The sequence below is a fragment of the Pezoporus flaviventris genome, unplaced genomic scaffold (genome assembly GCF_033815535.1).
Source record: "Pezoporus flaviventris isolate CSIRO_AGI_PZ_B2104156 unplaced genomic scaffold, CSIRO_AGI_Pfla_v1 ptg000005l, whole genome shotgun sequence".
In the NCBI taxonomy this organism is placed as follows: Eukaryota; Metazoa; Chordata; class Aves; order Psittaciformes; family Psittacidae; genus Pezoporus; species Pezoporus flaviventris.
Window position 1 is genome coordinate 4,255,545 of NW_026892553.1, and position 15,676 is coordinate 4,271,220.

General features: G+C 40.7%; 1 protein-coding gene across 1 annotated transcript in view; it reads right to left on the minus strand.

Annotated features, from left to right (window-relative positions):
* AMMECR1 (AMMECR nuclear protein 1) overlaps positions 1 to 15,471 on the minus strand; it is a 100,157-nt gene extending 84,686 nt beyond the window's left edge. The window contains exon 1 of the mRNA XM_061445728.1: positions 15,101 to 15,471. The gene's annotated coding sequence lies outside the window, so the exon portion shown is untranslated. The remainder of the gene's footprint in view (positions 1 to 15,100) is intronic.
* Positions 15,472 to 15,676: the final 205 nt, after the last annotated feature.

A 15,676-nucleotide genomic window follows, 5' to 3' on the forward strand; every position in this document is an offset into this window, starting at 1 on the left:
GAAATAATGCCATATGTGACTTCTGTATTCCTCTTCCCAGTACAGAGGTACGGGGATGTATGAAAGACCTTGTGTGCATATAGATTTTAAAGTCAAATTGCTACCATGTGTTCCCAAGTTCCCTTCTCCTCAGCAGCAGCCTAAGCTCTAACACAGTTGTGTTGCCATCAGTTGTGTTGTCATGCTGATATAAGGAGGAAAAGAAGCCATGTCAAATGTGTGCTCATAGTTGTGTTTCACCCAGCGGTCTGAAGCTGCAGACCACCATGAGGTGGACTCCCTGACCTGAGCTAGGCTGTGTGCTCGAGGAAAAGGGCAGTAAAACCCCAAAAATGCAGAGTAGGGAGGAGGTAAAGAGGGAAAGGTCTGAGGATTAGGGTTTCAGGATTGTGAAGGGTGAGGGCAATGCTGGACAGTCATGAAAAAGGTCATGAATATTGGAAATATATTAACCAAAACAGAATTCTGTACCATAATAGTACACTTTTCCAGTCCTACTTACGTAATTGTCACTACTGGGGAAAAATAAATCCAAATATCAGAAAAGCCATTTGTGCTATACAAAGTTGAGAAACTGTTAAACGGAGATAGAATTATTTCTTTCTGCTTTGGGACAAGAAGCACCAGATAAGATTTAGGAGTTGCAGAGCTGCCAGTGGAAGGACATGATTTATACACTGCTGAATTACAGTGCTTTTAATTTTGAAAGTCTGTTGGCACTATCTGATTTGGCTTCTGACTTGATCTGGGTGGATAGCATTTGGATGTATATCCAGACAACTAGGGCTGAGCTGATTCTTCAGAGGGAGGGGAAAAGCACCCAGACCTAAATCAAATAGATAAAACCTAATTGTGTATTAGGAAAACTTGTTGGGCATCAGGGGGACTAACTCCTTCCTGAGTCCTGGGAATTGCTGGCTGAAGTATGTGGTTTGGTTACAGTGATTGCCTTAATGCAGAGTTTCAATTCTTATGGGTCCCATGAGGACAATGCAGGAAACCTGTTTTGTCTGCAGCATATGAACTGAGTGCTATGAACTGTTGTATTCATGTATTCATAGATTCCAAGACCAAGGGGATAATAGTAACCATTTTGCTAACATAGCCTACTTACACCTTTTTTCCCCCTGAAAGATAAATGGAATTTGGAGGTTGGTGTGGTTGGTTGGTTGGTTTTTTTGCAAAGCTGATACATTATGAGTGCATTTCTTATGAAACTTGAAGTTTCTATTTGAAAGCATTTAACATCTGTTGGAAAGATAGTTGCTCGCTTATATAGCATTTAATATTACAGTGTACTTAGGATTGTCAATATTTGAGGTAATGGTTATTGTAGAGAAGTGTACAAGAGAAATGCTATGAGAGCTCTGCAGCTGATGGCAATGGAAAATGTACTTTTTACTTATGACAATCTGATGGCTTCATCTTAGTATAACCACTTAGAAGGTAGGACATCAAAAGGCAGTCTGCTTTAAACATGTTAGGTAAGTCATTAAAGTCAATGTCACATCATCTTTTGTTATCAGTGCCCCTGCCATATGCTCCCTCAGCAAGGCCACTGCTGGTCATATCCAACATCAGCATGCAAAACATTATCATGAGAAGCGTTATCAAGTTGTTTTCTGTTCATTAGCAACACATTAGATTGCAGGTAAATTATTCCAGTGTTTGCTTTTCATTTGCTAGGTAAACCAGGGTGGCCTGTTCCATCACACTCATGTGGAAGAAGGGAATCCACTCCACAAAGCTTGTAGAAAGCTGAAAGTTACTTTTGAGAAAATCAGACAGCCGTGGTCACTAAGATTCCTTTTGCAAAGGAATTAGGAAAGAAAAAGTGATAGAAAGGAATTAATACTTGGAATGGGTGAGTTATGACCAAGAGAATTAAGAGAGCAGCCGTCTCTGAGGCAGAGTTCATACAAGATTTACTTTATTTTTGTAAAGAAAAACAGGTACAATTGTAATGAGTTTTGAATAATTTATATTAGTGTTAAAGTCTTGGCTTCAGAACATGCTTACAATAAGACAAGTCTGAGTCTGAATCACCTCAATTTGTGAGATGTTGTCTTGCAGCAGATAGCAAAACATGTTTGTTCTAAATCTTATGAAACAATAATTATAGTAAGTAAAGGCAATTGGCAGTGATTGAAATACTAATAATACACTGCATTTCAAACGTTTGTTTAAAGTGACCTCAGCCTGTTATTTTACTGCTAGAGAACAAACCTCTCTCAAATTGCATTTGTCTACCACTGAAATGCTCCGATAGGATCCACCACCCAAATTAAGGCTAATTGCTAATAATTTATTCACCAGGAGGTTTGTATTATCAGCTTTGTTTATGGAAAATGGAGATTAAAAAGTAGTTCTCTTTCTTGCAAACTGCTGTGCAAATATCATCTGGTCTTATTAGATGTCATTATCTCATAGGAATGAGATGAGAGTTCTCTCATCACAGGAAAAAAGATAACCAAGTGTAATACAGGTCTGAGAAAATTATTTGGATTTTAGTTGGCAGAACAGTTTGTGTGTTAAATCTATAATATATGTTATACTCTTCCTGTTCTACTTCCAAGTAATGTTACCATAAAAAATCATGCCAAGAAAGGAATAAAGCTTCTGAGTGTAGTGTGTACGTACCACGTAGTTAGCAGAAAACATGTACAGATTTCTTTTTATAATGTTTTATTTTTGCATTACCCCATCTTATGTCCCAGTGCTTTTTGCTGCTATGATTCAAAATGTCGAGCACTTAGAGATAGGCTTATTAGGAAAACATATATATCCACTGCATCTCTACATTGTATTAAAGAATGTAAAATCACATCTTGCCTCTCATGAGGATGTGCTGTCTGAAATTTCAAAGGGATTAAATTATGTGAGGTGCTCTAAGAGCTATTCCTTTAGCCACTATTTTGATAATTATCTTTTTGATTATAACATATCTCACTGTTCTCAGTTGTATTTGTTTCAAAGGATGGAGGGGCTCTTAAAATAAGTGGTATTTTGACTTAGAAAATTGAAAAGAAGATAAAAAGCCCCTCATCATAAAGTTCAAGCTACTTGATGGCCTCTTTATGTAACTCCTTCCTTTTCCAGAGTGTTGTCCTTTCTCAGTTCTAGGGAACACAATATGCTACTCATGGTCAACAGAGAAGATGAGCAAAATCCAATTAGTTCCTTATCCTCTGTAATTTAGGAGCTCTATTCCCTAGATGATTAAAATTCAGCTATATACATCATTACATTTATTAACATAGAAATGCATTTAAATGTATTATTTATGCGCTTGCACGTCACTGCTTGTTCACCAGTGCTGTAGGAAAATGTAGTTTTCTGTTAGTTTATAATGAGTTTGTTCTTGCTGCAAGCACTGGAAATGCAGTGCAATGATTGTACTTCCAAACTGCAAGAGAATGTAGAAGTCCAAGTCATTTATTGGTTTTAGTGGGCTGCTTGGAAACATTGCTCTATTTTTTAATTCTAGCAGCTATTAACTGCTTTTCCTTCTCTCCCCATGAAAATGAAATGCAGAGCTTTAATGGGTTAGATCATGTTCTTTCAGGCAACTGAATACATAGAATCATTTCAGTTGGAAAAGACTCAATCACGAGTTAACCCAACACTGTCAAGTCCACCACTAACCTGTCTCCCCAAGCACTTCATCTAAATACATGCTTCTCCACGTTAGTAAATACACTGCCTTTCTTCAAGGACAAAACCCTTGAGGAAACAGCCGTTCCCCTTCCAGAGGTAATTTCACACTTGTGAGGTTTTGTTTGTCTTTTCCTGCTGTAACTCTGCAGAGATAATTGGGTAGGGTTTTATCCAAGGATTTCCAGCATCATTATGCCAGGACAGGTGTGGAATGGTAGATGCAGGAGCTAAACCAAACAGTCACCTTCCTCAGGCAATCTGCAAGCCAAGTCTGGCTTGTAGAGCCTGAGCTGTGCAAACTGGGTAGATCTGGCACAGGGTGCCCAGAGAAGCTGTGGCTGCCCCATCTCTGGCAGTGTCCAAGGTAAGCTGCTCTAGTGGAAGGTGTCCGTGCCCGTGGCAGGGGATGGGAACTGTATGAGCTTTAAGGTCCCTTTAACCCAAACCGTTCTGCGATGCTGTGATCCGGTGTGTACCTGAGCAGAGCCAGCTCCTGGGGGGTTGGCCAGGGAAACCTTTCTGCAGAGGACTACGTGAAGGGCTGCAGAAGGGCAGGGCTCCTCCTGCTGTTGCGTTTCCTTTATTTTCAAGCAGTGTGAGGGTCTGGTACAAAGCAGTGCTGCACGTCCCTGCCTGCGTGGACTTTGCTGCATAACTTCTAGTTGACTGGAGAGATAAAAATAATCCCTGACACAAATCAACTTCATCCTGCCTCAGGACGGAGTTGTGATCCCTTCTCCTGGGTGTTCTTCCCTCTATAGAGGAGTTCACTTTCAAGCCTTCTCATTCTAGAAAATGTTTAATGAAGGACTCTGCCAGGGAGAGTGGAGCTGCTGCTGGACAAAGACACAGGCAGTATCAACTGGGGACACGGTGGCAGGAAACGGAAAGGTGTTTGAGAAAGGCTCGTGGATATTTCCTTCCCCAAGATCGTATGGCCAAAATACTCCTTGCCTTTGTGAATAGAGCTGGACAAAAATTCTGACTGATTATTAAGCTCCTGGCATAACAGAGGTTTGAAAGGACTGGGACTGTTTGTGAGACTAGTCTGAACTAGACAAATAGCTTCAAGTGAAATAATAGGAAAAATATGGAAACATTGTCTCTGTTTTCTAAAGGAAATATTTTAATATGCATAAAATGAAGTGTTTCATCTGTTGAAACTGAAATGCCATTTTCCACTTTAAAATGAATCTATATAAAAGAATTTTAAAATATGGGGGGGGGGTAAAATGGCATGAAACACTTTAATTCAATGTACATTTCAGGTTTACCCCGAATTGAAATTACTAAGTTTTTATTTTGCAAGCAAAAACCATTCTGTATGAGCTTTGTGGGACGTGAGGTTTGTGCTTGCTTCTTCCTGCCTTCTGTGTTTCGTTACTGAGCTGGGGAAACCTTCAGTTGCTCAGCTCTAGTTAAGGAATGCTCATCAGACACTGGCCTGGCAGTTTTCAGGTGACTTGTGAAAAGCCATTTGCTTACACCCATGTTGGTGTGTAAGGGTGTAGCTACTCCCTCGTGCTGTGCCAGCGTTAGACCTTGAGCTTTGCTGCATACTCTGCATGTGCCGCACTCCTGTTCTTCAGGATGCAAATGTGGTGTGCAAGGATTTGTGATTTCAGCTGGCTCCACAGGAAAAGAAGGATCGCTTAGTTCTGGTGGGATTGTGGGATACCTACCTAATGTACCTTAGCTCGGTATACCCTGAGTAAGGGAGACCTTACACTCACAGATCTTTCATTTATATTCCGTGTTCCTGTTCTTCTCTTTTATGTTCCTTGTCCTCATGTCAACCACCAGTTCACTTCAGATAAATGCAACATTTAAAATGTTCGTCTGAAGTGACAGAGCAGAAGATGGGAGCTCCAGATGCCCAGTCAGACTCTTATTTCTCAAGCTGATCTAGGCAGATCTGGTGATCTTCTCCCGTTATTTTCATTGACCCTATATGGCTGACTTGGAATGATCCTTAAGGACTTCAAAAGGTGTTTTGCTCTGTCATCATCATCACCTTAATGCTGTGGACCTTTGGAAGCTCAGAAAGCTGCTTCAGTTTCCAAGAAAGGCTTAGCAGACCTTTTGTAAGGGAAGTAGATAATGAAATCAAGTGCTGCACATCTCATTCAGAACACCACTTGTGCACGTATGTGACTGCAGATTTCTGTGTAGGATTCCTGTCTCTCCTGTGGTAGTTGTTTGGGAGTTGGTTTTTTTGGGGGTGTGTGTTGGGGGGGGGGGGGGGTATGTATTTTAAGGAAAAGTTGGCCTAATGTCTAAAATCTTCAGCAAGAGGGTGCCATACGGACAGTGAGAAACTATTACTAAGAGGTGGCCTTTGTAAGCAAAACAGCTAATGGGAGTTTGCAGTCTGAAGAGACAAAAATGGGCAAAAAGAGAGAGGAAGGGAGTGCTGTCAGTGCAGTTTTAGAGCTGGAGAAGGGGCCAAGCGTTGATTCAGTGAAGGATGCAGGCAGAACCTGATGTTCAGCGCTTCCAAATGTGTACATTTCACCACACTGTTTGATCCTGGCAATGCTTTATGCCTACGCAGTGCTAATTTTAACTGCTCTGATTTTTATTTTTATTTTACTATCAAAGAGAGGGGCTTCTCTTCACATTGATTGCTTAAATACAGCAGAGCATCTCCATTCTCAGCACAACAGCAGACTGTCAGGTTTTGCATAGGTACGTGGGGTTTTCTTCTCTCAAATTGTACTGCAACTGCTCACTGCACACATCCAGCAGAAAGAGCAGCAGGGAGGGACAGATTGACACACGCTGACTGGATGTGGTGACTTTTCAGTACAAAATAACAGGGTTATTGTAGTGCATCAATGTGAGAGTCTTAGCCTGGAAGGGATATTTCATTGACATTGACATTGACAACATAGAAACAGTGTAATGGATCTTGAAATTGGCTCCACTGCTTCTGGATGCCTGTGTTGTTCAGTGTTCGTGTGAAACTCCCTGTGCAGAGTAATGAGGTGAGACCTTTTCTCAGCAGGATAACCTTTAAGACAAGTTCTAGTAGTCAAGCAGGAAATCAGAAAAACGGTACATTCAAGCTGCTTGTCTATGTCCAGTGCTTGTGGTAGGAGTTTGAATTCAAGGGTACTGACTATGGAGAGGCTTAGTCCTTACATATGCCTTGACACACTCTAGCGGCTAAACTTTGTAGTGCCATTGTGGCAGTGGATTGCGTTTCTTTTTCATGCACAGCAGTAGTTAGAGTGGATGAAAATTGAGGTAATCATTCTTGAAAGTAAGCTAACAGTTCCGAACCTACTGCTCAAGTCCTGTTCTGTAAAACTTGTGGTTTTTTTTTTGTGTTTTACTATCCAAAACACTGATTCAGGCATTTCACGTGTTCAACATCTGGAGTTTTGAGCAGCGCACCCTGACCTGAGTCATTGATGTATGTCCACAGTATTTATGCAGTATATCAAAGTCAATAAACATCACCTATCCACAAGTCCTAGGCGTTTATCCTTTACTGTTAATGGATACAGGTCTTGGGCAACCTCATCTTTTTAACCAACCATCATTAAATAGTAAATCAATAACCACATTTAAAAAGTATTTATAGATAAGCTCTAAAATCAGTGGTTTTGCTTATTGAACTAATCATAAATGATTCACTGTTTTGCCTTCTGAGAAGACATAATGGAGCACTTGGCTGCCTTAGTTCTCTCCTCATTTTTCCCTTCATAGAGCTTCTCTTGTAGCAAAATCCCTCAGATAATATGGTAAAGTGTCCAAAGATATGCTTTATCATCACAGCAATCATAAAGATAGCCCAACCTGTGGTGAAGTGTTTTCTCCAGGATCAAGAACTTTCTGTTGCAATGCTTTTGGTTTGGCTGTGGGCTGCTATTGATCCTCTGCTCACTGCTGTTGCATTGGGTTGCAGAAGGGTGGAGTAACTTTTTGTGTTTTACTGCAATTCGCCCACTAACATGACTAAAGTCTTTCACTGAGCACAACTCAAAATTTCCCTTCCTCGGGAAAGTTTGCTGTTTTGAAACTCTCATTTGGTTGTATCACAATGGAAACAAAATCCCCATTCCCACAAAACAAAAAAGTAGAAATGTTTCATTCTGCTTTAATGTGTGAATTTATTGTTGTTGCTTACACAACCCAAGCAGATTGCACATATCTAAGGCTCTGCCTGTTCCTTCGTCCTTGTTATTCTCTATTTTAGGAACTCTTCCTATACTTTCTTTAGCTTAACATGACAACTTGTTAAACCTGTCTGCTAGGCAGGATCATGGTGGGGGACTCTGTGTACCCAAATTTCCCATTATCTTTCATTCTCTTTTAGCTAAGAATTTGTGCCTTTTTCCATCTGACATTCAAGCCATGGTGTGTTAGACTCGATTTTGCTCAGCCATTAAGCAACTTCTGACTCTTGCTTTCTGCTTGTCTGGATATAGATAGTTTCAGCTGGCCTTTGTTGCTTTGCCTCTGAAGCTCTTTAATTTTATTCTTTTAAGAACTTTTCTCTTTCTATGGGTAAGTTACTCCAGTAACAGGAAATCTGAATCTTCTGTCTAAATGCAAATACTTCCATGAAAATACAACTTTCCTCCAACTCTCTGGAGATGCTTTGGATTTAAGAGTGAGTAGTTTTTAGGCTGGTGCAATTCATTCCTAAATATTGGAAAGATGCTGGCCGACAATTACAGTTGAGGTGAACAAGTAAATCTCTCATTGAAGGCAATGGGAATACTGCCAATTTACACTGGGAATGAATTAGGCCAGGTTTTTTTTGCATCCTTATTTGAACTGTCATCCTAAAATAGCATCGTCAGACTAGATACATCGTAAATTTGTAGTTACATCTTAATAATTATGTAATTATTAGAGTATCTGATCAGATCAGCTTTAGAGTGGGTTTTGGAACAGCATTTCCCATTCTGTGGCAGTTGGGGTATCTGGAGATCCTTGCATCTGGATATTGGAGCTGAGAGGGCCCAACATTGGGGAGCAATTCACTGCTGAGTGAGTTAAGGCAACTCTGTTCAATATATGTTTCATATATCCCAGGATTACAAATATTCCTTTACATTACTGGCTGTTCATTTTTGATCTAGGCCCAAATCCAAGTCATAAGGAAAAATAAGAGAACGATGGGTGAGTGAAAGTTTCAATCACTTGTATCTACTGAGGCTTGTTGGCCTCATGTCTGGCCTTTGTAAAGGTGCAGCATGGAGATTCTCTCTTGGCATTTACTGATGCAATAATCGGTGTTGAACTATTCAACTTTTGATAATTAATGTGCTTGATTTGTATTTGCATTTTAAACTAAGGTCAGCTCACTCTGCAATTTATTTTTGCCTCCACTTTATGCTCCCATTATAAATAAATAAACATTTGTGTATGGCATGTCTTAAAAGTCCCCTCAGGGGCTTCCTTGATGGGACGGGCCTTTCTCTCTTTAGGACAGAAAGGGTCAGACTTGGGGCAGAGAAGTTAGGATCTAGAGCAGGCTAAAAAATAGGAATTGTTTCAGTGGACAACATCAAGTAAATCTCAGTTGCCTTTGGGCAAGTTGTCTCAGCTACACTGAGGATTTACATCCGCTGGTGCAGTCAAACGAAGATGACTGTCTTGCACTCAGAGCCAGTTTGTATTCCAAAATAATGTAGCTCTTTTCACTGCCAGTTTATTAATGGGGATCAGTCGACAGATTCTTCCATCTGGTATTCCCAGACCACACTTTGCAGCGCAGATTTTGCTCACTATGTTATCTGTTATTTCTTTGCACAGTGAGAAATTCAGCTTTCGTCTTTCTACCCTTGCCCTGGACAGTGAAGAGCTTTTTTAAAACATCATCAAATAAAGATATTTTGGGCTGTGAGACTGTAAGCTTTGTTATGTGGCTGCGGTTCCATGCTTTGACTTCAAGGTACTATTCCTAGGAGGCTTAATTTGGGAGTTTTAAGTAGTTCTTCTTTCTGTTGAAACTGTTTCGTTGCCTTTATGTAAAAGGCAAGTTCATGTTCAAACTCATGAAATCTCTTGTAGAAGTACAGAGGGATTATAAGGGAAGCCAGTGTACTGTAATCTAAAAATTCTGTGAAGTGGCCCATTTATGAGTCCCATGACTGTAAAGTCACTGGATAGACAAACACATTATGCAGATAGAGAACCGGAGACAGAGGTTATGTGGTGCCCAAGGCCATTCAGTGAGTCAAAGCTGAGCCAGGGTGAAGTTCCCATTTTAGTGTGCCTATTAATAACACCAGCACAGACAAACTATATGAAGGAACTAAATGTGGGGGCTGTGTGATGTCAGCATGGTCTGCAAGGCTGAAATATTTGTTTCAATCTGACTCTAAAATGGTGAAATTATTAGACATAAATATGACTAGATCAATGTCTTATGTGAAGGGCTTCTCATATTAATGGTAATGATCTCTTTCCTGTTCCCCAGCTGAGGCCTTTTGTTTTTCCTTTGCACACAGAGAAATGATTCATTTCAACCCTTTTACACCTTCAGGTTTTGAGGACAGCCAAATAGTGTGTCTGGCAACAGGAACAACACAGTCACAGCATGACTGATTTAGGGATAAATGTGAGACAGTGTTGATGAGAGCCACTTCTAGACGCCTTTGCTAATGATTCTCCTTGTGATTGCTGGCCTGACCATGATATGAAGTAACGTCAATCATGAATCAGCAAGATTAAAGAAGGGTCGACAGGTTTGATGGGGAAGGTTAAGGAGTCTCTTGCAGCTGTGGTTTAACTGGAGCCAGTGTCTAGAAGGCCAAAAGACAGTATCTGTCTTGCAGATTACAAAGCATGGTCACTGAAATTCATGAAATGTTAAGGGCAATGGTTTGTTTCCCCAACAAGTTTTAAGAAAAACTATTGAGTGATTCAAGTCAGTCTTTCTATAGGTAACATATGAAGGTATCCAGCTTACCTGTTTCAACAGTTTTACTTACTTTTTGGCACCAAGTTAGATATTTTGAATGCCAGAAGTCTACTTTTTTCATCCAATGGATTTACTTCTTTTCAGTGCAGGTAAGGTAAAATTACCCAGTGACTGCAGTTGATCTGTTTCTTGTAGCCATGGTTTTATGTATCCTCAGACACAGAATCATAGAATAGTTAGGGTTGGAAAGAACCTTCAGATCATCCAGTTCCAACCCCCCTGCCATGGTCAGGGACGCCTCACACTAAACCATGTCGTCTTTTAAGTAGATCTCTGATATGTTGTATTCCCTGTTGCTGCTGGTAGAACTCACTGACTTAGAATCTCAAGATAATTTAAATACTTGAACATTATGGAATTTGCAGTGACTGGTTCTACTTTGGGGGATGGAATTTCAGTCATAAATTTTGCAAGGACATCTTCCAGAAGTTAGTCTGAAAAAAACAGCCATCCATTTCTAAAGGTTGATTGCAACAGAAACACTGATTTCTGTTGAAGGCAACTTAGAACCTTGTCTTTATTGACACCACCACCTGCGAGAAGACGTCTGAAGTACACAGATACACTGTAATCTCTATGGCAGTTGTGGAATCTACATGGGAACTGCGTTATGATATTCTGACATGTTTTTGACAAAAATTTTAGCCTTGGTGCTGAGGTCTGTTGCTTTGGTGTCAAACAGACAGGTCAGTCCGGATCTATACTGCTGTATCTGTCTCTTGTCCATGTGGCATTCAGTTTCATTTTCTTTGGGGGATAAAGGAATTAGGTCTCATGCTCTCCCTCCCTCCACAGTGAGGGCAGCCTGTTGGCCTGCCAGGTGAACTTGGGTTTTGAGCAAAAGAGGAAAAATCTTAACATGAAAATACCTTTTTGATGCTTGTTTACACCTAAAATACTTCCAGTATACCCTGACCTGTGCTGCCTCGTAACAGAGTTCCTGGATTCTTCAGAGTATCAACACACACCAAGTTTGCTCCATTCAGTCTTCTCAAAGTGCTAATTTTGTTCTTGTGTCTGAAAGAGGCTGATGTTATCACTTCAATGTTATCTTAGTCTTTCTGCAGAGATACAAGTGATGTCAACAGGAGCAACATCTGCTAGAATAAATTATAGCACCTATCCATTCATCTATGTTTTACACCCAGGAGATGATTCTTATCTCACCTTTATTAACATGTATGACAGTGACCTAGACACAGTCCTGAAGCCATTAGTGTTGCAGCAGCTTGCAAAAATGTAACAGTACTTTTAGCAATTGATCCTGCTCCCGCTTACAGAAAGAGGTAGTTAAGAGTTCTTGCTCCATCTCACTGCTTCAGTGTGTTCTCCTAGTTCTAGTTGCTGTGTTTGATTTGTATCTGTTTGTTCTTGGGCCAACGTTATCATACATCTTAAATAATTAATTTCTCCGATGGTATCTTTGCTAATAGCACTCATCTCCCTGGCTGTTGTTATGAGAAGTATGGATCTCTCTGTACTGTGAGTGACAAGAACTGTATAATATTCCAAACAGGGTCTCACCCATACCTATAGGATGCCATCATTACTATACTGTCTCTATTGTCTTTGTCTTTAGTGGCGTACTGTAAAATGGATTAGTCTTTTTGTCAGCTGTATCACATTAGGTGGAAGCAGCTATGCACTGCTTGTCTACCTTTGTCTTCCCACATTCCTCCCAGGATGTCCTGGTACACCTCTGTTCCTGTCAAGCCAAGCCAGTGCCTACCTCCTCACACTCAGGCCTGCAGCTTGCCATTCACTGCTGTTCTGTCATTTGCTTATTCCTGCCTCTGATGAGCCTTACATTTCTGCTACATTTCCTCATATTCCTGTTACTCTGTGATATTCCTCCTCCAAATTGATGCTGCCCCCCAACATACTGCCAGCAAAATTTGTCTGTTTGTTGCTTCAGAGGTGAAGGGAATAGAACTGGCCAATTGCCATGGCTGTGCCCGTGCACAGTAACTTACTGTAACTTCAGAGTGTGTCTGAGGATGTCATTAAAATCGGGGGACCTATTTCTGTGATTGTTCAACCGAAGGAATAATTGTGGGATTGACTCATGTTCTAACTCCAGAGCAAGTTCTACTCTAAGTCAGCCTGAGTTCCACTTTAGCCATTGCCCTTATTGATATCCATTAGCCCTTTATATATAGCTGTCTCTAGGCAAGGACCATCAAGTGTGAGTTATGGAGTGCCTGGCATCATAGCTGCTGCTGAATAATAAATCAGTACATTTATAGAGTCAGTTTTTCTTTAGTATCTTGTGTGTGGCTGGGTTAAAGTATATGCACAAAAACAACAATAAGAAAGTGTATTAACATAGCATGGGTGTATCCTCAGTTGGGAACATGTGGACAGTTGCTAATCCCATGGTCTATATTCCCCCTCTAGCCAAGATGTGGTTTTCAACTTCCAGAGAGCTCCTATATGTAACAGGTTTAAGAATAAAAAGTTAAATAGCCTTGATGACAACTGCTTTGTCGTTATTCAGATTGTTTCATTTCTGCACATATTGTGAAACAACATGCATTGTCTTTCTAATGATTGTCATCAATGGCACAACTTAGTAGGATGTTTTCTAAAAGGAGCCCAAGCAAGCACCACTTGAATGGTACCGCTGATCTGTACAGGTGTGTGTATCACTGGGGTGAGTTTTCTCTCACTCAGTTCCCAAAACATGCAGCTCTGCACAGACCTGTCCTGTCAGTAGAACTTCCTTTAACCCATTTCCGTTCGTGCTGAGAGTAACTTCTTTTGAGAGAGAGCAATCTGGGGTCTAGATTTACATGCATCTTACCTAGTGTCATGCAACTTGTCTAATGACATATCAATTCCTCTGTTAACAGTCACATGCTTGGCTAACTTTTAATAAAACACATTCAGCTATAATAATTCCTTTCTTCCTGCAGTCTCTGGGAAATGTGTTGGGTCTCAAGACTTGCAGCAAGCTGAGTGTTAACCTTTGGGATGGAATATAAAATGGAGTTTAGGATTAAAGATTTGATTTCTGTTTCTCATTCATCTAATTTAGCATCAGTGGAACTGAGGCGGAGATTCACCACTGAAGCCCGGCTCAGAGATTGGTTTTATGTTCAGAAGCAACATAGACAGTGTCAAATTGTCTCAAAATTGAGGAGAGGCTTTCAGAAGCAAAACCACCACTTTCAGAGCCTGATCCTAAATCTGTTGATAGCAGTTGAAGTTTCCTCTTCTTGCTCCTACTGCTCTGAGTTGCAAGTTACTATATCCTGCATGGCTTTGTCTTTCCTTTCCTTTCTTTGCATATCAAGACCTTCAGAACTTTTCCCATACTGAAAATTAAGCCATCAAGACCTTCAGTCCACTCATGCACATACGGCATTTCTCCCATCCTTCCAACTGGTTTTCTGAAGCACTCAAGAAACATTTGCAAGCTAGAAAATGAACAAGAAATTCTCCCCCATTGAAAAGTTGAAAGATGAAGTTTAGTAAGTTCCTAAAACACTCTTTCAAAGACTGGGGTAACTTCTGTGTCTGCTGCAGTCTGTAATGTCTAAGCATTTTGATAGGAAATATTAGGGGCTACCAGCGTACAGTATGTGCTTGTCTGTTCTGGCAGCAGACACAGGTAGATTTTATTGCTTATTCTATCTAAAGGCTTGCCTAGCTCTAGCACAAAGTCAGGCTTTCTAAACGCTCTCCTAACAGCACAACAAACACAGAGTTGCAGTCAGAGAGTTGGGTGATGTACATTAAGCCCTCAGGGGAATTCTCTGCAATCATTGTATTACTGAACATGAAAGGGTAAGGCATAAAGTAATTCCAGTTTCTGTAAAAAGCCTGAAGTGCAGGGAAGGACCAAAAGAAGCTCTTTTCTGCTTTCTGTCACCAGAGATTCCCAGGATTTGGTTTGTACATTCATTAGACAGGAGCTGTGTTCGTCTTCCTGCAGTAGTATGTACAAGTAATACATCGCTGAGGATGTTCAACAATTCTTACAATAAAACAGTATGTCCTGTGAAACTGGAATGTCCCCGTCCTTGCAGAGCTTACTGGGTGAGCATATAGAAAAGAACTGCATGATAAAACCTATTCAGTTTTAGCACAGCTCGCTCTGCTGCATTGGTTTTGTGCTGTATATGTCTTTGTAGTGTTAGCGCACTGCTATGTGGCAGCTTAGAGGTATTATAGCAGAGCTGGCACACCAGCCCAGAGAGCTCTGTGTGTATCAGAGTAAATCAGCACTAGCAGGTCTTTTTTATAATGCTTCCATCTACCGTACATACACCCATTCCCTGGTTTATTTGCTGAGCTAAAGAATAAGAATATACCTAAAATAGGGAGGATCAGGCAGTAGAAATATCCAGTTTCAATCAGGTTTACAAATTACAGATCTCCAAAAAGATGCTAAAATGTAAGGAAAAAACCCCAACCCCTGGAACTGATCAAAATTAGTGGCAGTCATTGATTTCTAGAACACACAAAGAGAACGGTGAGTATAAATTTGTTACTTACAAGTGCTGAGGATTTTAGGGAATGAAAATGGAGACCAGGAGCTGGAGACTGCCTGCCATGCCAGCAGTGTTGATTTGGAAGCGATGGACACAAATAAACATTCAGCAAAGCTTAAAAAGCTGTGATGCAAGGCTAGCCAAAAGTGTCCATGTCCTTACCGTGCTGTGGCTGGCAGGCAATCCGTGTCTGGGAGCCTTCGGTCCCTCTAATCAGGCTCCGGGGATTTTGTTTGCAAGAGAGATTGTCCTTTAAGTGATCGGTGCAAGAAAACAGAGAAATAAAGAGAAATGAGCAAATCGCACAAGGCAAATAGCTGCAGGTCTTTAGCATGCTCCCTGCGTTTTCCTGGGCTGCATCTGCAGTAGAGAAAATATCCCAAAAATAGCTCAGGCTGCCAATGACTTGCTGAAACCTGAGAAAGAATTGCTGAATTTAAAGATCTGGGTTGCTGTGGGTGTATGATTAAAGTGAGAAATCGCTGGCAGGAAGAACCTAGGATGAAACCACATGCTTAAGGAGTAACTTGTGAGTTCACTGGTATCAGAACATGAGCTGACCTCTGATTTCCCCCTCCTC